At 40.8% G+C, this 22,220-nt stretch overlaps 2 non-coding genes across 2 annotated transcripts; one reads left to right on the forward strand and one right to left on the reverse strand.

The window, feature by feature from the left end:
- The first annotated feature begins 2,435 nt into the window (after window positions 1–2,435).
- On the forward strand, window positions 2,436–2,598 carry LOC126458685 (U1 spliceosomal RNA). Its single transcript, XR_007585678.1, has one exon. It is a non-coding gene; the product is annotated as a U1 spliceosomal RNA (small nuclear RNA).
- A 10,095-nt stretch (window positions 2,599–12,693) lies between these two features.
- Window positions 12,694–12,856, reverse strand: LOC126458686 (U1 spliceosomal RNA). The gene has a single exon (XR_007585679.1). It is a non-coding gene; the product is annotated as a U1 spliceosomal RNA (small nuclear RNA).
- Window positions 12,857–22,220: the final 9,364 nt, after the last annotated feature.

The following is a 22,220-nucleotide window of genomic DNA, read 5'->3' on the forward strand; positions in this document are numbered from 1 at the left end:
GGAGAATAGCAGCCTGCATTGCTGCGAAAGGTGGATATACACTGTACTAGTGCCGACATTGTGCATGCTCTGTTGCCTGTGTCTATGTGCCTGTGGTTCTGTCAGTGTGATCATGTGATGTATCTGACCCCAGGAATGTGTCAATAAAGTTTCCACTTCCTGGGACAATGAATTCACGGTGTTCTTATTTCAATTTCCAGGAGTGTAGTTTAGCAGGGCCTATAACTCCGGGTAAATGGACAATTAAATTGTGGGAACGGGTATGTACATTTATGGCAGGTGGCGTGGACCACCACTTTAAAGTATTTTTGCCAAAATAATTCTGAGCTGTCATGCCCTGAGATGCAACATTTCCTGCACACAGCATACTTCTTCTAAATTTACCAAAGAAATACCTGATTCGGCTTCATATTCCTGATTGTCATCGGTCCCATAATCTAATTCTGAATTCGAATCATGGTCACTTTCCAAATCTGGATCAAACTTCCACAATCACTCATAGCACCTTCCAGCCATTCCAGAAAATTGGCATCATTAACACTCATCAACTGTCACTGTGAATATGCTATTTTTGACTGAAACAATGTCAACTGTTTTGAATAAAAAAAGTTTCACTAATGGTATGGTGGGGTCACACAGGCCCCATGCTCCACTAATGAAACTCATAAACCACTTACAGCAGAACAACTACTTCTGTCAACAGCTCAGAATCTACTGCATGAAAGGTACTGTGGACCACAGTTCCTAATAGCGGCCCCTATGGGAATTACAAAATAAACGAAACTGGCTGGGAGTCCCAGGAACCCAACACCCTCGTTACAGGTTAAAGGTGCATTCGTAAATAATTTGAGAGTTGTTACTTGACGTCAACGTAAAATGTTGAGATTCCTCAACCGTAAACCAAGTTACAGAGTGAATGAAGTTGAATAAGAAACCTCTGAAACATGCAATCTTTTCTCATGATCTGTTTCTTGTAACACTTGCATGGTGTGCATTCTGTATGGTCGCAATGCTGATCTTCTTCGCAGCTCTGATTTGTGACGGATGACAGGCCTTTCTCCTGGCTCAATCGACGCAACGATTTCCTGGGAGACTTCTCCAAGCATCTTCGAACATTATCAATACTCTATGCACTCAATGATGTTCTACGTTTACCACTGTCATCGTTTAGTACATCAGCTCTTGAACTCGACAAAGTTGTTGCCTTTGTTGGACACAGCGCACATTGAATTTTCTCCAGAATGCCTGTTGTGTTGTAACCATTGAGTCTATCTTCCACTGCACATTCACAATAAAAACTAGCTCCCGAAGTGTATACGTGTTTCTGCCAGCTAAGGATTGCGAACGAACCACTAATTTGCTCGTTATTGTCATGCGGCCCAAACCACACACTCAAGGCTGCGTAAATATCTCTCTAGTTAAAGTTAACCAATTTCGACAACTGTTTCGTCAGGTCTTATAAAATGTTTTTGCTATAAATACGTTCATCTTACGTTGGTCCTCATGCCAAATTGTCGTGTGGATAAAAATCAGATTTTTAAGGCCGGAAGATCACAGCACAGCCCGTCGAAATATTTATTTATGCAATCTTGGCTGTTGAATGTTTTTAGCAAATAAAACAGATCGCTCCTTCAGTCCTCTCAAAATGAGGACCAGTTATTGTATGTTGTTATATGTGACATTTGGTGAATCATATCTTCCTTTTACGCTAGTCATTACTTGTATGTACTCATTTGACAAGTAGACCACATCAGAACAATCAGTTCTGTCAAATTGGACGACAAGTTTACTGTGACGAATGCAGACGCCACCCTATTCTCGGCATGAGATGTACGAATCCCGCTCCCCAGTCGATCACACTATCCTTATAACCACCCAACATTCTTCTAGCGTATCACAGCATACTTTACAGTAGAATAGGCTCATCACTCCCACTTCCCTCAACACCTTTTTTGAAGCTCCCTTTTTTTTTCCTCGTCTTATTTTTTGCTAACGTACTTTCGTAACATCACAAGCCGCGCTATTAGAAGCTAGCGTCGACGGTCATGTTCGTACTCGTTTAACAGCTGATGCTGTATCGACTGGTGTGTGTGTGTGTGTGTGTGAGAGAGAGAGAGAGAGACTACAGTCTGCGCATGCGCACATTTCATGCCACGATTAGGGTGCCATCTACAGTCGTCGTAGAGAACTGGTTGGTCCAATTCGACAGAACAGATTGTACTGGTTCAGTCTGGTTGTTGTCAAATTGGGTACAAACAGGAATGTGCCAATTCGATCAAAATAAAACAATGGCTTTCGATTACAGTAATATTATTCTAGCGTAAAAAAAAGTATGATCTACCAAATATTGCGTCTAATGTGAGCAGTACTAACGTTCTCGCATCGTAATACGTTTGTCGAAGTAGATAAATGGGAGAGTTTTACAGAGTAAAGGCATACTTACCTGGCACAGGGGATACCGTGATCATGAAGGCGGTTCCTCCAGGACGAGGCTCTTCCATTGCACTTCGGTTGGGCTGACCCCTGCGATTACCCCTAATGTGGGTAACTCGGGTGCATAATTTTTGGTAGTCGGGACTGCGTTCGCGCAGACCCGGTCTAATCATAATTCAAAGTTGGAAATTGTATCCTAGCCTGTGAGTATTCGTAAATTTCCTCAGAGTCGATAAACAAAATATACATACATGAACGTGCCATGCTATTTTGAGTGATGTTTTCTATACATACATTTTGTTGTGGATTGGCAAGAGAGCCAACCCACTATGAGAGGAAGCCGAAAGGCACGCGTTTTTGCTCACGCAGGCTGGCGTGGGGTCTGGAACAGGACAAGGAAGTTAGACTTTAGCAAAAAGGACGTAGCTGTTGGAATACTTAACTTTAATCCATAAATGGTGAACATCGCTCTTGACGGTACATGTTTTACAGCATCAATAGTAACTGGTAATGGCGCCTTGCTAGGTCGTTGCAAATGACGTAGCTGAAGGCTATGCTAACTATCGTCTCGGCAAATAAGAGCGTATTTTGTCAGTGAACCATCGCTAGCTAGTGATGGGCTAGACTGCGATTTTCCGATATCAGTGATTTCTGTGAATGCTACTTTTCAGTATCTGTTATTCTTAACTGTGATTTGTCGCAGTTAAGAGTCGCAGTTAAGGAACCTAAGTCGCGTATCCCTCCGCCACTGCTACTTCTGCTACTTCCGCGATTTCTGCGACTTCTGCTACTTCTGCGACTTCTGCTACTTCTGCGATTTCTGTGACTTCTGCTACTTCTGCGACTTCTGCTACTTCTGCGATTTCTGTGACTTCTGCGATTTCTGTGACTCCTGCGATTGCTGCGACGTACCACCGTATGAAAAGGTTACATCTGTCCACACAGAAAATTGCATCTCAACAAACCTGTCATTGGTAAGTATGTTTTACGTTTATTCTTCCGTTGGCTTTAATTTTGTATTAAAGAAACTACTGTGGAAATATTAATAGTGTAATTAATATGTAAGTAGCCGCACAGTATCGTAATAGTTCGTGTTTAGCAAATGAATTCTAACATATTGTTATGTTCATAGGTACCTGAACTACATTTCAGTCACTCAGTAAAGTGATAATTCAAAATATCATTGTCAACAGATCTGAAGAAATTGCCAGTCTTTAGACCGTTTTCGTCAGACGACAGGTTAGTTTCTAAGCGTTTTGATGGACTTAATTACTTCAGTGAGATCGTTCTTGCGAATGTGATATAGCAAATATTAGCAAATGTGATATAGCAAATATTAGCAATCTACTCTGTCAATTATATTGCTAGTAATTAGTGACAGCAAAAATTGTTTAATAATCCTTGTGTTTTTGCAGACGCAGTTCTGACTGATTACTGGTTGCTGTACATATCTATCCACATCAAGGCTGTTGAGAGAGACTCGTGAAGATTCAAGACAGCTCTTAGAGGATTTGCAGTTTAAAAGTGAAATAATTATGAAATAAGTGTATGACTGATTAAAGTGTTTTATTGAAGTTGCTGTGCGATTTTAAAGGAATAATAAATGTTAAATACATTGAGTGAATAATAAAAATCTCATTTTCCACATGTTAAGCCGTCCTATACCCGTAATTTTCCGCCACTTATTTATTGGTAAACACTTGTTGGAGAGTGACATGCCGCCCCCCCCCCCCTTTCTCCACAATCTTGGTGTGACACTGACCTGTAACATATCCCGAAGTCTACAATATGCATTTTGAGGCTGTTGATATGAAAGTGGGAAGTACAGATCTTCCAGTTAAATCAGGAATAGCTTAAGTGCATTACTTGAAAGTGACACAGGAAAAGCTTACTTATGTAGGTGGTAGCAGTGTCGGCAAAAAGTTCTTGTGTGTGAAGTTACCACGTAGAACACCAGGTGTAAAACTTTTCTCCCGAGTCTTGAACTGTGTCGGAACAAAAGTGATGCATTCATATGACTGTTTTCATTTCTCTACACTTATACAGATGTCTGAGTTCTGCTGTGTTAACATTGCAAAGTCCTGTAGGCATGTGGAGTATTAACCAAAACTGTCATATTGGAAGCAGAATCAAACACATTTGTTACGTTACTTGATATTTTCAGGAGAAAAAGGCAATGTTGCTTCTTATTAATATAATACATTCAGAGTCACAGCAGTATTTGACCAACCATAACTGATGCTGAATGTGCATGTCGTCATATAATATGAAGGGCTTATTTCAATAGTGGTACAAGTCCATTACCTACACTTTTCTGTCTATAATGCTTCTGAAATTAGTGATCCAAACAAACATAAATAAAGGTTCATCTCTAGCAAGAAGCCATATGCTTGAATATTTCTGGTATCTCAACTGCAGACTTTTCAGCACTCATTTAACTTTACGACTCTATATCTCAAAATTAACAAAAATGGACTTGTACCACTATTGAAATAAGCCCTTCACATGCACACACAGCACATCGATCTCGTGAGGCACAAGGCTCTCATAACGTACATACGTCGGTCAACAGATGACACTAGGAGAAGTATGTTAACTGCGCTTTTTAGTTGCTACTTGCGACTCTTAGTTGCGATTTGTCACAGAAATCGCAGTTTGACTCGGTAGCGAATAGCGTAGTATGAACTTTGGTCAACAGATGGCAGTGCTAACTGCGCTTTTTAGTTGCTACTTGTGACTCTTAGTTGCGACTTGTCACGGAAATCGCAGTTAGACTCCATAGCGTATCGCAGAGATGGACGTAGTACGAACTTTGACCCACAGATGGCACTGTTAACCGCGCTTTTTAGTTGCTACTTGCGACTCTTAGTTGCGATTTGTCACGGAAATCGCAGTTAGACTCCATAGCGTACCGCAGAGATAGACGTAGTACGAACTTTGACCCACAGATGGCACTGTTAACCGCGCTTTCTAGTTGCTACTTGCGACTCTTAGTTGCGACTTGTCACGGAAATCGCAGTTAGACTCCATAGCGTACCGCAGAGATGGACGTAGTACGAACTTCGGCCAACAGATGCCACTGTTAACCGCGCTTTTTAGTTGCTACTTGCGACTCTTAGTTGCGACTTGTCACTGAAATCGCAGAAAGCAGTGCTAAATTCGACCAATAGATGGCTCACGTCTTTCAATGTGAAATACTACTTGCGACTGCTAACTGTGACTGAAATCGCAGTTAGATTCTGTAAAGTTGCTACTGTGATATCTGTGACTTCTCAGTCACTGTGATTTCTAACAGATACGCGATTTCCTGCCCACCACTATCGCTAGCAAAGTCGGCTGTACAACTGGGGCGAGTGCTAGGAAGTGACCTGCCGTGTGTAGGCGCTCGGTCTGCAATCACTGATAGTAGCGACACAAGGGTCCGACGTATACTAACGGACCACGTCCGATTTAAAGGCTACCACCTAGCAAGTGTGGTGTCTGGCGGTGACACCACACATTTTCTTGTTCAAATGGCTCTGAGCACTATGGGACTTAACATCTATGGTCATCAGTCCCCTAGAACTTAGAACTACTTAAACCAAACTAACCTAAGGACATCACACAACACCCAGTCATCACGAGGGAATCCCTGACCCCGCCGGGAATCGAACCCGGGCGCGGGAAGCGAGAACGCGAGAACGCTACCGCACGAACATGAGCTGCGGACACATTCTCTTGTTCCAACATTTTTTGCAAGTTGAGATGTAATTATGACATTGCCTTACCACGGGAATTTTTGAAAAATGGCTCTGAGCACTATGCGACTTAACTTCTGAGGTCGCCTAGAACTTAGAACTAATTAAACCTAACTAACCTAAGGACATCACACATCCATGCCCCAGGCAGGATTCGAACCTGCGACCGGAGCGGTCGCTCGGTTCCAAACTGTAGCGGCTAGAACCGCACGGCCACTCCGGCCGGCGGAATTATTGAAATAAAGGGCCCCGACAGGGGCGTAGGCAGAAATTTTCCCAGACGATGCATGTCTCTATAATTGCCATTTTTTTATATAAATTAGTCAGTTTTGAGACTTGTCACGCTAAAAAGCAAATTTTATAGGTGACAAAATGTTTATTGTATCCCAGAGAATTGATGGTAATCCACTCAATATTTACATATATTACAGGATGTTTGCTTTAATACTTACAGGGTAAGCATGATTCGAGATTATCTTCAAAGTAAACTTTTTTGTATTATTAAAATGATCACGGATGTGACATCTAGAAGTTGGCGATCTAAAATTATGCCCTAATTGATACTGAATGTGAAACATTTTGAAGTAGGAAATAATTAGAAATGAGATTAATGTCAAATTTTTCTCGAAAGTGATCATGTAGAGAACAAATTTTAGCCAGAGATCACTCGCACTGTTAGAAAAAAATCTAACATTTATGATTTTAGTTGAATATTCAAGCACATTTCAAATCTAATGAACTGACGATCTAGAAATACTTTCTTCAATTAATCTGTGACTCAGCAATCAAATTTCAACAATAGCTTGCTAGTTGTGCCATTATTTGAAGTGGTGCGCATTGTTGGATTTTTTCTCTAACACGGGAGTCTTTACGTATCAATTACTTCTTTTGTGGAATACCGCATTGCTTCACTTTTTGTGTTTCTTGTACTTGTAACATGCAGCTGTGTTCGTCTGCTTTCTCCTGAAAGTATTCTGCGTATGTTACGTCTGAGGCAATTCCTAATACAGAGTACATGACATTCTCTGTCGGATATGAAAATACTTTTCTGGGAAGAAGTTATGTCGGAGGAACAGAACGCTGGATGAACCAGTAAACGAGGATATTTAAGGTCGGGACACACACGTCCGGGCCGTGTCAGGGCCGAGCGTCGGGCGAGTGACGGCCGTGCTCCGGTCCGTTCCTGCAGGGTCACACATGACCGGGGCACGTCCGTGTCTTTGTTGTTCCTTGTAGTGACTCGGGCGCGGTGATCTGTGTTTCTGTTTGTGAAAGCTGTAAAACATGTTCACTAATTTTCGTCATAGTGAATCAGGACTTATAGCACTTGCTTTAGACGAAGAGGAAAAAGAACGAAGGCAAACAAGAAGAAGAAAATTATGGATCCACAGTGCCTAGAAAACAAGACCAGTACAGGGAGAGTTTCGAACATTATTTTCTCATCTCATAGATGATGAGACTAAGTTTTATGAATATTTTAGGATGACGCAGTACACCTTCTGTGAACTTTTAAACAAACTAGAACCAAGACTGAGAAAAAACGACACTTTCTGGAGAGTTTCACCCAAAGAACGACTGGCTGTTTTTTTAAGGTAGGTTACAGAAAATTACACAGAACACAAATAAAAAACAAGTTTTAAGGACAGCTTTTTTATTTTATTACTTAAGTAATTGAAAGATAAATGCATAAGTTAGTAAATAATACAGTTAAATTTCTACTACCCTAAGAAAAACAAATGAGGACTATTCAGTGAATTAGTTTCTGAAGCTGATGAGGATGCAGAACTTGGAGGATGATGGCTTTGGTTATTTATATACGAATTGTGGGAATCACTTTGCAGATCCAAAAGCTGCTGTGTAGGTTCTGCTGACTCGTTTTCCACAGGTGAAGGATATGGTGTTGAAACAGATTTTGCTGTGGAATTGGAGGATGGTGGAGTGCATTGATTGACTGATACGTCATTCGTGAGTTGCTTCAGTTCAAGTGAATTGATGGACTGATACGTCATTCATGACCTGCTTCAGTTCAAAGTCTTATACAATTGAAAAAATCCTACTTTTAGCTCGATGAAAAAGTAGTGGATGCAACGATTTTAGGGCTGGTGCTATATCAGCCAGAAAAGCATCAACTGGGTTTTGTATTTCTCTCTGTTTTTCAGCTTTTTTTCTGCCAAAATGTAAGCCATGAGCTGGCTTGATGTAGATTCTTGTGGTTAAACCTCACGCTGAAATTTTCGTTTCAGTGGTGGTTTCATAAACGTGTTCTTATTTGAAGTGAATGAGCTGAGGACGTATGGGAATGCCGAGTGCGCTCTATCAAAGTCTCTGTTTCACTACCCTGGGTTTTAATGATCGATTCTTTATCTGCAATGTCTTCTTGTGTAGACTCTTTTTCGTTTTCAGCAATAGACTGCTCCTCTTGGGAATCTGTATTTGATTCTTGTTTATGCTCATTATTGTCTTGCGTGTAAGGAACATTGGAAACTATTTCTCGTTCTACGATGTAAGGTAGCAGGAACTTTAACAGATCTTCATACTTATATTTATGTTGATGAACAGCAGCTTGTCCTGAAATAGTTTTCCTTTTCTGCAGGGTCTTCCTTAGTTAGTCACGAACAGATGCTCATTTCTTTAATTTATTTTTTTTTGCATTCCTCTATTCCACATGTAGCAAAAATATTTTAAATCGCATATTTATATTACAAGGTTTAAAATACTGCAAATATTTTATAGATTATACAGTATTTCTCATCTTATACAGTTCAATTTTTTTCAGGTTCCTTGCCACAGGAGATTCCTTTAAAACTATTTCCTTCGGCTACAGGTTGGGAAAATCCACAGTTGGAGCTATCGTCCATGACACCTCTACAGCAGTTATCGATTTATTGTTAGAAGAGAATGTTAGAAGAATGAAGAAAAATGGAATGCTAATAGCTGAGGAGTTTTGGACAAACTGGCAGTTTCCAAACTGCATTATATCTTTAGATGGAAAGCACGTAACAACTCAGGAAGTCTCTGTTGAAATTACAAAAAAAACATATTCCATTATGCTTCTTGCTCTGTTTCATCCATGTTATAATTTTATTGCAATAGACGTGGGAGCGTACGGAAAAAACTCTGATGGGGGCATTCTAGTAAATTCAAACCTTGGAAAGTCACTGGAAAACAATACGCTTAGCGTCCCAAAGAGTAAAACTTTACCCGGAACGGATGTTGAACTTCCAATGGTAATTGTAGGCGATGAAGCTTTTCCTCTCAAAACATACTTGATGCGACCATATCCTGGCAGGAACTTAACAAATGACAAGGCTATATTTAATTATCGTTTGAGTCGGGCAAGAAGAATATCCGAAAATGCATTTGGTATATTGCAACAGAAATTTCGAATATTTAGAAGAATCCTTCAGGGAGATCCTAATAATCTTACAATGATTGTGACGGCTGCGTGTGTACTGTACAACTTTATTCGATAAATGGAAGGTTATAGGGTACCCGAACAGAGGATGGATCAAAAGGAAACTGCTGAGGGATCCGGAAGATCATCAAATATTCGAAACCTACCTCGAATTCGTGGGAGATCAACAGATGCTGCATTTGCTGTACGAGAACAACTCAAAAAATTCCTGAATTCTATACAAGGGGCTGTGGAATGGCAAGTACATGTCGCCTTGGCAATATAACGATGACATAAACCAAGCATCTGTTTGTAAAATAAAAAAGTAAATAAATATCTTTCGGGTATTAAAACTTGTATAGTTTATATCTTAACTTTGGCTTCTAGATCTGTTGCAATTGTCTTCAAACTCTTTGTACTCGATATTCCTGTAGTTTTCACTTCCCTGATCGTAAAGAACAGGGAACTTACGAACTTCTATTAGTCGTACCACATCCATGTTTTGCACACAGAAAAATCTTGCGCAGTTGCACAGCTCACAAGGCAAATCTACCGTCAGGCCGTGTCCGTCACGTGAAAAATTAAACACTGCGAATCCCGCCCGGCCCGGCCCCGGCCCGTTGACGTTCCCCGTGCACGGCCCGGTCAAGTGGGGCCCGCTACATTTATTTTAAAGATGCATTTCGTCGTCGGGGTGACGGACGACAGTCGGACGTGTCTCGGTACGGACACGGTCCGGACATGTGTGTCCCGACCTATACATAGAGGGTCTGCCATCAGATACTGACGCAACCTCTGAGCATAAAGAGATCAATACCGCAACAGATCAGCCACACAGCGAATCTGATACTTCTGCTACAAGTGTTTCTCAATACACAGATCGTGAAACCCTTCTTGGTAAGGATGGAATAACAGAATGGTTGAAGAAAAACGCTCCTCCATCAAAAACTGCCCATCAGAATATTGTAACACAGATCCAGGTATGAAGGGTGTTGCAAAAAATTCGAAAACAATTTTGGAACGCTGGAAATTATTTTTTCCAGCTAGTGTAATTGGTCGCATTGTGGAATACACAAACCAAGAACTTGACAGAATGGCAGCATCTTATTCACAGAGTGCTCGAGACTGCCTACAGACAGATTTTGAAGAGTTATCTGCTTCCTTAGGTGTGCTCTCGCAGGAGTGAAAAAGGATAGCATCTCAATACTGATGAGCTATGGGCCACTGATGGGACTGCACAGGATTTCCTTATTGCATCGATGAGCAAACTAAGGTATCACACACTTCTCCAAGCTATAGGTTTTGACGACAAATTTACGAGGGCTCAGAGAAAGGAAGCAGTTAATCTGGCACCTATTACAGAAATATTTGACGAATTTGTGGATGTTTGCAAGAAGTGCTGTAGTGTCAGTACATTGACAACGATAGACGAGATGTTAGAGCCATTCTGCGGACGTTGCAAATTATGGCAGTTTATAGCAAAAGAACCATTCTGTGGACGTTGCAAATTCAGGCAGTTTATAGCAAACAAGCCTGCAAAATATGGCATCAAGGTATATATATGCGCTCTGTGATGCCAGAACGTTTTACCGGTATAAGCTAAATATGTTAGTATATGCAGACAAAGAGCCTACTGGGACATATCAAGTACCCAATGATGCAGAGAATGTGGTGTTACGATTGATTCGACCGACTGACAAAACAGGCAGAAACATGACTATGGACAATTATTTTACATCTATACCACTGGATAACAAAATGTACGCCAATCATCGACTCGTAGTAGTACGTACTCAACGGAAAAATAAAAGAGTAAGTCCACCTGAACTCCTGGACGTAAAATGTAGGCAACTAAACAGCAGCATATTCGCATTTGGAGAAAAACCAAGCAACAACGGCTTGATTTGCTCATACGTCCCCAAAAACTAACAAAAAAGGAATGTCCTAATGTTGTCCACCATGCACATCGACGATGCTATAGACGCTGACAGTGGCGAAGCGAACAAACCTGAAGTCATTACGTTTTACAATCTCACAAAAGAAGATGTAGATGTTGTCGACCGTTTGAAATCAAAATGTTCTGTTTCAAGAATAAGCAAGCGCTGGCCTCTTACACAGTTAACCTTAATTCATCACTTGCTACAAATATTACGAACTCATACAAGGCAATAAAGGAAATCGGCACGGCACACACAAGAGCGGCTTTTTTCCCCTCCTTTATAGCCACAAAACGGCAGCATGCTTATTTCATGGAAGGCAGAGCGACTTACAAACGAATGAAGACCGCGCTCCATAACTGAGTGTCTGGTGTTACATTTTCAAAAGAGAATATGACATGAAACTTGTCCCCCCCCCCCCCCCCCCCGCGGACACCTATTGCCCCAGATAACAACAAGTGCTCAGCAGGCACTTACGAGGTACAGTGTTTTACAAACTGTTGTCTCATCGCTCACTGTTTACAAGGAACGAAATGATGATTCATCTCTACTACATACCAATCCACTTTTTGAGCAGGCAGTTGACATTGAGCTTCCGTAATCCAAATGGCTGATTCCGTGCATCATTTTTGGACAATACGCATTATTGTGTAATAAATATTGAGCGTACCCTACAACGTTCATCCACGTTCTATAATTACCAAGATAAAAATTTATATCGCTTTTTTCGCATAAGGTACTACCAATAATACCCCTGCTCACAAAAAAAGTTGGAGCAAGAAAATCTAAAGCACGGATTACCTAAAATCGCACCCCGTTCATGCGCATTATCTGTAACGACTCCGAGGACATTCTAGCAAAGAAGCACCCAATCAAAGCTACTGGAGATCTAATACCTATATGAAAATAATCCAACTTTAAATTATGATTAGACCGGGTCTGCGCGAACGCAGTCCCGACTACCAAAAATTATGCACCCGAGTTACCCACATTAGGGGTAATCGCAGGGGTCAGCCCAACCGAAGAAAAGTTGGAGCAAGAAAATCTAAAGCACGGATTACCTAAAATCGCACCCCGTTCATGCGCATTATCTGTAACAACTCCGAGGACACTCTAGCAAAGAAGCACCCAATCAAAGCTACTGGAGATCCAATACCTATATGAAAATAATCTAACTTTAAATTATGATTAGACCGGGTCTGCGCGAACGCAGTCCCGACTACCAAAAATTATGCACCCGAGTTACCCACATTAGGGGTAATCGCAGGGGTCAGCCCAACCGAAGTGCAATGGAAGAGCCTCGTCCTGGAGGAACCGCCTTCATGATCACGGTATCCCCTGTGCCAGGTAAGTATGCTTTCAGTGGGAAAAAGTCTCTCCTTTATCTCGTACAGTAGGCATGAGTTAAAGCGAGAGCATATCAATGTTCACATTATGTCCAATCGCTTATGCTACACGCTTCAAAGGAAACGGTAAAACAATAATTTTGCTGCGGAGAACTTCCGTCTATTTGTTCAGAAGCAGCAGAGCTATACACACACCATTGCACAAAAATAACTCCAGAGGCGATCTACGGTCTAATTGGGCCGACTACTTCCGTAAACTGACAGTAGATGGCAACCGGGTCTTGTAGAGGCGCAGGCTGTTCCGTCTAATTGGCCCAAGTAGTTCACTACAGCGGCAGTAGATGGCACACATCTCGCAGCTTTGGAAGTTATGCTACCATGCGATTGTTTTTTACATCGTGTCGGTCACCCGATTGCGAATATCACATCCGAAAATTTAGATCCGCTGCTGTACTACTGCAGCACGGATAAAAACGCTAATAGCCTCGGGTGATCGAAATACGGTCTATTTGTAATTAAAAACAAAGGGCGGGAAATATACGTCCAATAACATAAAGATTCCGATGTTTCAGTACATTTACATACATTTTAATCCATTGATGCATTTCTTACTTACTTCTGATGGAAGATGGTTGACTCGGGCTTCAAAATGTCCGTATCAACCACATTGCCTATTTCACTGTAACATCTTCACTGCTACTGTTACTATTATCCACTAATCTTATTACTAACTTACTGTTCCATTGCACCTTCTCGTTCCGTGCCTCTTCCAAGACGCGCCGCGTATTAGTGACGATACTGTTTCGTTTTGTGAATATAATACTGACAAATAAATACCTCATGCACTAAAATTTTTGAACGTTTATTTCTGTATGTAATGTACAATTTCGTCTGAACCCATGCGATTTCTTTTGCATTGAAATGGCAATGATACGGTGGAAAGCACTACACACTTTCTCCTGTAATTTTGTAAACATAATGTGATTTTTGCTGTTTGACAACTTCCAGCAGTTCTCTCACTCTTTCTGCTGCTGCATGTAGGCAGGGTTACCACCAGGTACTTCCCATTCCTCTGTGGCCAATTGTAGTCACCAGCTCCTTCCATTCCTCTGCAGCCAATTGCTGAACAAAAAGTAGCCAAAATATCGCCATTTTTCATCAGCTTTTACTGATTGTAGACTAAACTTCATGTGACTCGACAGTGACAATCGCGCAATAAGTTCAGTGAGCTGGCTGGTTATCGAATAATTAGTAACACACTTCCAGCACGCCCACATTCGTATACGCTAGACTGAATATACCGAAGAACCTTCGTCTTCGAAGAAACATTTCTTGAGTCCATCCCAATTGAATTCAGGCACTCTACCGACTGAACTACGTGGCCAATAAAAACATAAGTCATATTGTACATACAGTAGTGAGAATCTGGAAGATAAGGGTAGTAGCTATATTCAAATAGAGTTACATTTAAAATAACGCGCGGGATTAGCCGAGCGGTCTTAGGCGCTGCAGTCATGGACTGTGCACATTTAATGATCATATTTGTAAATTTGAGAACTTTTACCACTTAAACATGAAATGTTTCATGAATTATTATACCATACTTACAGAAGGGGTATGCTCATGCACAGCTTTGATTAGCAAATTATCACTTTTACTTTCTCCAATATTGCTCTTTGCAGCTGTTGAATAAATTGAGTTACTGAAGCTTTCAAACATTTATTTAGTACACACAAAATCATTACAACACTTACCGTTGAAACGGACTTTAATTCGTAACAAAGCACTAAGCACTTCTGTTCTCGTTATGTTTTCAATTATGTTTTTGTTGCATTCTTGGTAATGAACACTCTTTCCACTACTGCATTACAAGTAGCCTCTAATACCAGCAATAATGCATATGCTACAATCCTTTGAAAATTAAGGAGCCTCCTTCATGTTTATAGTTTAAATCGTTGGCTAAAATTTGTAGGGACTTGTCGAAACGTCACGTCCATAAAACAGGTCAGTTAACTTGATCAGTGGAGTTACACTGATTCTCAATAATAGCATTTGTTATGTAAATATGTATGAATGGCAAATCTTTTAAATTCACTTTTGATGCTTTTGACGGGCATCATAGGTCTGGAGTTTCTTAAAATGATTCAGGTTTGTGGGCAACCTTTTAGAAGTTGGTAAATTAATATCCAAATATATTCCTTTCTGCAACTACATCAACTTACTCTCTTAGAGCTTGATTACTTGACTACACACAATAACATTCTGAACCTTGGTGAATATCTGTATTATCTAAGTATGCCTGATAGTTATCAATAGAATTAATTATTTCTTGCAAACCATTTTGCACGAAACAGCTTTATAACCATTCTAGCTAGTAATCCAGTTTCGACATTTGTGTGCTGAGACTGAAATGAGCTTTTGTAAGCCAATCATAGCTCATTTTACGTGATCCCGCCAGTCGATGACAACGGTTTAAATTAATAAAATTAATGTACAAAGTGTAGCTACAAGAAAAGCTAAGCTTTCACATATAGTACTGGTCTCTTTGCGTGTATTACACTTTAAGATACATCACACAAATGCGCCAGTAAAATTTTAAATGATGACATTAATGTCTGGTCTTCTGGGCTCGAAATACTTCTGAGTGGCTGGTCCTCAATGTGTAAGTTTTAAATGTGAGAGTCACACGCTCTCTGTGATTTAAGAAATTCACTGCACAGTCTCACACGTAACATAATTCATCCTTAGTAAAAAATAAAAAATATAAAAAATAAAAAACCAGTTTGAAAGTAACGTTTTTCAAAGCACCATTCATAATATTTTCCCGCGACCTGTTAGAAATAGGTTCACTTCAGCAAAAATGATTCAAATGGCTCTGAGCACTATGCGACTTAACTTCTGAGGTCATCAGTCGCCTAGAACTTAGAACTAATTAAACCTAACTAACCCAAGGACATCACACACATCCATGCCCGACGCAGGATTCGAACCTGCGACCGTAGCGGTCGCTCGGCTCCAGTCTGTACCGTCTAGAACCGCACGGCTACTCCGGCCGGCTCACTTCAGCAGTTGCCACACATATATACATATAATTAGGAGATCTTATATTATGTCATAAAAGAAATAGAACATCAGACGATACTGGAGCATCGGAATTCCGTAAGCCATATTAAAATGCATAATTCGGCTTGAATTGTACATACATATGTCCAGATTCACAATGAAGTAGGCCCAACCTGGTATTAAGCTTTTCGGTGCGATTTTCGGTATGCAAATTTCCTTGGAGTACCAGTATTGTATTATCTCATGTTTGAAAATTTATTATGGCATATTGCCATACGTGACGGAAGATGAAAATGAGTAAACAGTTGTGACGTCACGCTCATCGGCAGCAGTTTTTTGAATTCCATAGTCGTCGCCCTAATGCCCTTAACACATTTTGCTGTTTATCACTTCTTAACAGCCAAAAGTACAAAAATTTAACTGATGACTAAAACAATAAAAAATTCCCGAAATTCTAAAAAATCTCCGGGGGTCTCTCACGTTCGAGAAACTCTCCCCACAAAAATTTCTGCCGATGTCTACGTTTGGTATGACTGCAAAAGAGCAGAACACCAGACAGCACTGCGCAAGTGTGACAAAACCGGTAATTCGCTTTGAAATTGACGGCGGAGGTAGTGGGGTATAGACAGTGTCTAACGCCACGAGATGGACGTGGTTAATTGTAACGAATTCCGTTCTTGCTCGTTGCATTGAAGTCCTGTTGGGTCGTTCCGTCGTTACTCGAGATATTGAAGGAGGTAATACGTATACTTTGCATGGAAGGGTGCATATAGTTGAAGTTAACATCCGTAATCGTACATTTGGATGATTCGTGAAATTTTTCCTGAACAATTCCCGAATTTCAACATTCCAGCAAAAGGTAGTAACCTTAAGCCTATGGTTTGAACTTCGTATGTGGTTGCAAATGTTTTTGCAGACCCAAAAAGCATGTCAGGCTTCTAATGTACCAGACAGGTGCTATAGGTACATCTTATCAATCAGTACTTAAATCATTACACCTGAAATCCTACAGTGTTTCAAGTGTTCAGCTGTTACTTCCACCTGATAAAGAAAGAGGGTTTAGGGACTGCAAATGGTTGCTTAAAAAGTTTATGGGTGGAAAACATGACTCGATACTGTGCTTTACGACGAAGCTTTATTTCAACTTTCTAGTCATATGAACGTTCAGATTATAGTCGCTACTGGTCCACCGTGGGCATCAAATTTCTTATCATAATAAAAACATTGTAGTTTGATCGGGAATTTCTGGTTTTTGCAATATCAGCCCAATGTTCTTTGAAACTAGTCAATACAGATGTGTATCTGTAACCTTCCGGGAATTTCTGCTACCTGTTACACGTGTTGCAAATCGATAGTTGTTAAAGGGCAGGCAATTAAACATTATTTGTAATATTTACGTACCACACGTTTTTAACACCAGTACCATACAAGATAATGAGAGTGTTGGTTAGCTTCATAAAACAAATACACCTTTGGATCATCAGGTTCAAAGCAAGGAGTTCAGTGATCAATGGAAATGAAGCTGCGTCTGTTACTCTGCTCAAAACGCCTGTGGCTCTCGAACACGCAGCTCAAGCCGTTGACAAAGTAACAGTTGTATCATTCTTTAATGCAGCCATGCCGGTAGTTCCTGCTTTGCTTAACACAACCGATGGAAATTTGTAGTTTTTACATTTTTCCATTCGAGTAAGGCCTGCTGTTATTGTAATTATTATTTCTTATAGCACTGTAAATTCTTTCCACCTCTGCATATGACCACAGTAAAATCAGTATAGGAGTTGCTACCCACTAAACAAACAGACTAACGCACGAAGCATCTTTACAGATCGCCACTCACACCAGAAACACAGAGCCTCAGAAGTTTCTTTCCATTTAACAGATGTTAAATTTTGCCACTGGAATTGTGCTTTAACGATAGATTCAATGGGGACTTGTAAATGTTTCGTTATTGATATAAATTATTGCTTGACTTACAACACGGACATATTTCTCAAAACTTTTAACGTTATCACGAAGTTTGCTTGACGTGTAACTTGTGAAACAAAATAATACACCTTTTTCTAAATTCAGTTTCTTCAGTAAACAGTCTTAAACTGAGTTCATTTTTCCTCAGTTTCTAACCCTAAATATGTGCGATAGCTTTCAAGATTTTCTGTCAAGAAATTCTTCCTGCATGCTGGGAGTACAATTTTATTTTATTTTTTTTTTTTTTTCCCCTGTAATATCCTCTTAAACTGTTATGTCTTTCAAAAGTTGAGAAGAAACTGCAGCATGGAATTCAAATGACTTATTCAATCCTTTGCACTTCAGCCAAAAATGGACGAAGAAAAACGAGATAGTAACGTATTTTGATTTGATACATGAGCAGCAGGAGTGGGTGGTACACTCCCTCTTACCTCGCAGTTCCAAACAGAACAGTTCATGCCATTATTCTACATTTTGAAGAATTGCACTTTCAATTGAAAGCCACCTACTGCAACACAACTGAACAACTTTGCTATAGGCACTTGTGCATCATTTATTGTGGCAAATAGAGCTTTGTTACATGCACTGACACAGCAGAATTGGCAAACCACTTATAAGTATCTCATGCAGGTAATTCTAAATTTATGAGCAAACACTAAATATGACGAAATCACTAACTACAATCTATGGGATCACGATGAGATGGGGACTTCCATTTCGCGACTTGACACAAACTCCGCTGTTAATCCCAATCACTACACTGGCATTAACAAAACCAATTCCTTTCATATACATCATTTTTTGTCCTTTGTCACGTAATGTTTGCAGCACACATACAGTAATATTTTCAGCATTGCAGTTTTGTAGCTCTGAAAGTGGTTAATTGCAGTATCGGTGTCTCCCTCTGCCCCACCCTAAATCGTGATTGTGGTGACACACAGATCTGCAGCACAGCTCGAGGTCTAGGTTAGGTTGAAAAGTGTCATTTTGGTTGTGAATTAGTTAAACCAACAAATGTGAAAGCCAAATAAAGGTTGTGGTAACAGGGTGACTGGTTGTGGAGCCTACTGTATTATCCATCGCAATTCCGAAAGTTTTGTTAATGCTGATGTTGTTAGACTCGCCTATTAAAATACTAAAAGGTCCATAGGCTACATCCACAAACAAAAGCTTCTCAAAATGAGGTGCCAAAACAACATTACTGCACTGCACTTTGATCTAAGGGTTTTAATTCCTGCTGTAGATGGGCTGTCATAAGTACTATTTGCAGTATTTCCAATGTATTGATGAATGGAATGCTACAAAAATGAGCCTGAGAAGCTTCATCTTAGCCTAGCTTTACAGATGCCTTACTTGATGTAGCAAATTCGTTCAACTTCCTTGACAACAAACTTATGCTGAACAAAGTTTTGGTGTGCCATGCAGGGTCAGAGTATTTGGTATACCTTGCCCTAGTATTTTCACTAGGAACCTTGGTTAGCCAGGACTTAAATAAATGATCATTTAGCCACTCTGCAAAATATCTACTGGTACAGTGATAGCATTTAAATTAACTATCTCCTGCCCCTCTATGTGTCCACTTCCTCTTCACCCCTCTCTCTGTCACCCTCTGCCCCCACTCTCTCAGTCCATCTCCTTCTCCCCTACTATCACTATCACTATCCATCTCCCTCTCCCTCCCCCCTACTCAGTGGTGCCTATCCACAAGCACCCATTCCGATTCTATCTGCACAGCACGCTAGTCATGCAAGGCAGCCTTGAGGTCACTCATCTCTATGGGGTCTAGGTGGTCCTTACATTCACAGTATCTTTCCACACAATGAGTACGTGTAACAAACATTGTTGACATTTATCCAGTGGTGTAATAGGAGATGGGAAACATACATCTATTTTAAGATTTTGAATGAAATGAATGTTTTTCTGTGACTGAGTGTGTGTATTGTTCACTCAAGGCAGCTTTTATCTATGATACATTTCATTTGGACAAGCGAAAGATCAATTCCTGATTTTTGCAGCTCAGATTGCTTGACAGTAAGAAGGAAGATACATGGAAACTGTTGAAGACTCATCTGAAGTATGTGACAAGGATCAATGTTTTATACGAGGTGCATTCAAGTTCTAAGGCCTCCGATTTTTTTTCTCCGGACTGGAAAGAGATAGAAACATGCGCATTGTTTTAAAATGAGGCCGCGTTCATTGTCAATACGTTCCAGAGATGGCGGCACCGTACGGCAGATGGAATTTTACCGCCAGCGGCGAGAATGAGAACTGTTTTAAATACTTAAAATGGCGACGTTTTCCTTACTTGAACAGCGTGCAATCATTCGTTTTCTGAACTTGCTTGGTGTGAAACCAATTGAAATTCATCGACAGTTGAAGGAGACATGTGGTGATGGAGTTATGGATGTGTCGAAAGTGTGTTCGTGGGTGCGACAGTTTAATGAAGGCAGAACATTGTGTGACAACAAACCGAAACAACCTCGGGCCGCACAAGCCGGTCTGACGACATGATCGAAAAAGTGGAGAGAATTGTTTTGGGGGATCGCAGAATGACTGTTGAACAGATCGCCTCCAGAGTTGGCATTTCTGTGGGTTCTGTGCACACAATCCTGCATGACGACCTGAAAATGCGAAAAGTGTCATCCAGGTGGGTGCCACGAATGCTGACGGACGACCACATGGCTGTCCGTGTGGCATGTTGCCAAGCAATGTTGACGCGCAACGACAGCATGAATGGGACTTTCTTTTCGTCGGTTGTGACAATGGATGAGACGTGGATGCCATTTTTCAATCCAGAAACAAAGCGCCAGTCAGCTCAATGGAAGCACACAGATTCACCGCCACCAAAAAAATTTCGGGTAACCGCCAGTGCTGAAAAAATGATGGTGTCCATGTTCTGGGACAGCGAGGACGTAATCCTTACCCATTGCGTTCCAAAGGGCACTACGGTAACAGGTGAATCCTACGAAAATGTTTTGAAGAACAAGTTCCTTCCTGCACTGCAACAAAAACGTCCGGGAAGGGCTGCACGTGTGCTGTTTCAGCAAGACAACGCACCCGCACATCGAGCTAACGTTACGCAACAGTTTCTTCGTGATAACAACTTTGAAGTGATTCCTCATGCTCCCTACTCATCTGACCTGGCTCCTAGTGACTTTTGGCTTTTTCCAACAATGAAAGACACTCTCCGTGGCCGCACATTCAACGGCCGTGCTGCTATTGCCTCAGCGATTTTCCAGTGGTCAAAACAGACTCCTAAAGAAGCCTTCGCCGCTGCCATGGAATCATGGCGTCAGCGTTCTGAAAAATGTGTACGTCTGCAGGGCGATTACGTCGAGAAGTAACGCCAGTTTCATCGATTTCGGGTGAGTAGTTAATTAGAAAAAAAATCGGAGGCCTTAGAACTTGAATGCACCTCATACAAATCATCTACTCTAAAGACAATATCTGAATCTCCCACTTGGAGGTGGAGCAGGATACTCCGCAAGGTCAAGCATTCCAAAGAAATGCGCTACCTGTATTTTCCTGCCAATTTTAGTTGAGTTGTAACACTTTAGTGACAATGTAATGTCGAACAAAAAGTATGTTTCACTAACACGTAACAGAAAGATTAAGGTAATTGAGGTAAGTGAGAACGACAAACTCAGGAACAGGGATAAGATATGAGATGAATGGAGGAAAGAGAAGAAGCAAATGAAAAGAAACGTGAAGAACAATGGAAACGTAGAAATTAATGAGATAGTGACAATGGATCGCAAGTTCATGGGCAAAAAAACTACCATTGTCTGGAACCATGTTGCAGAGTGAGGCTCTGTTACGTTGCTTTGCAGTTTGGGAATGATTTGAAGGCATCCGCATGATGGCTGAACAGTTTTAGACCTAGACAGAACATCACGTAGAATGAAGGGTGTGGGGGAGCAAAGGGTGTGCAAGAAAGTGTAGTAACAGAATGGAAGACAATACTGTACAACCTAATTGTGAATTATGGCCCGAAAGATTTGTTCCTTCCAGATGAAATGGGCCTGTTTTATCATGAACTCACTTCGAAATCTTTACCAATTTGCAGTGAAAAGTGCAATGGCAGAAAAATGCTCAAGGAAAGACTCACTGTACTGATGTGTGAAAACATGTTATATGAAATGGAGAAACCACTGGTAATTGGAAAGGCAGCAAAACCCCAGTGTTTAAAAAGCACTCTTGGCTGAAAGCATAGATGATGAGTGGTTGGGCACTTTCAATGGCAAAAATAAGGGGCAAACTGCCAAGTTCCTGTTTTCCTAGCCAATGCAACCTGCCACCCGAAAGTTAAGTTATCAACAGCGAATTTGGCTTGGTTCCCACCAGG

This window comes from Schistocerca serialis, chromosome 2 (genome assembly GCF_023864345.2).
Source record: "Schistocerca serialis cubense isolate TAMUIC-IGC-003099 chromosome 2, iqSchSeri2.2, whole genome shotgun sequence".
Classification (NCBI taxonomy): Eukaryota; Metazoa; Arthropoda; class Insecta; order Orthoptera; family Acrididae; genus Schistocerca; species Schistocerca serialis.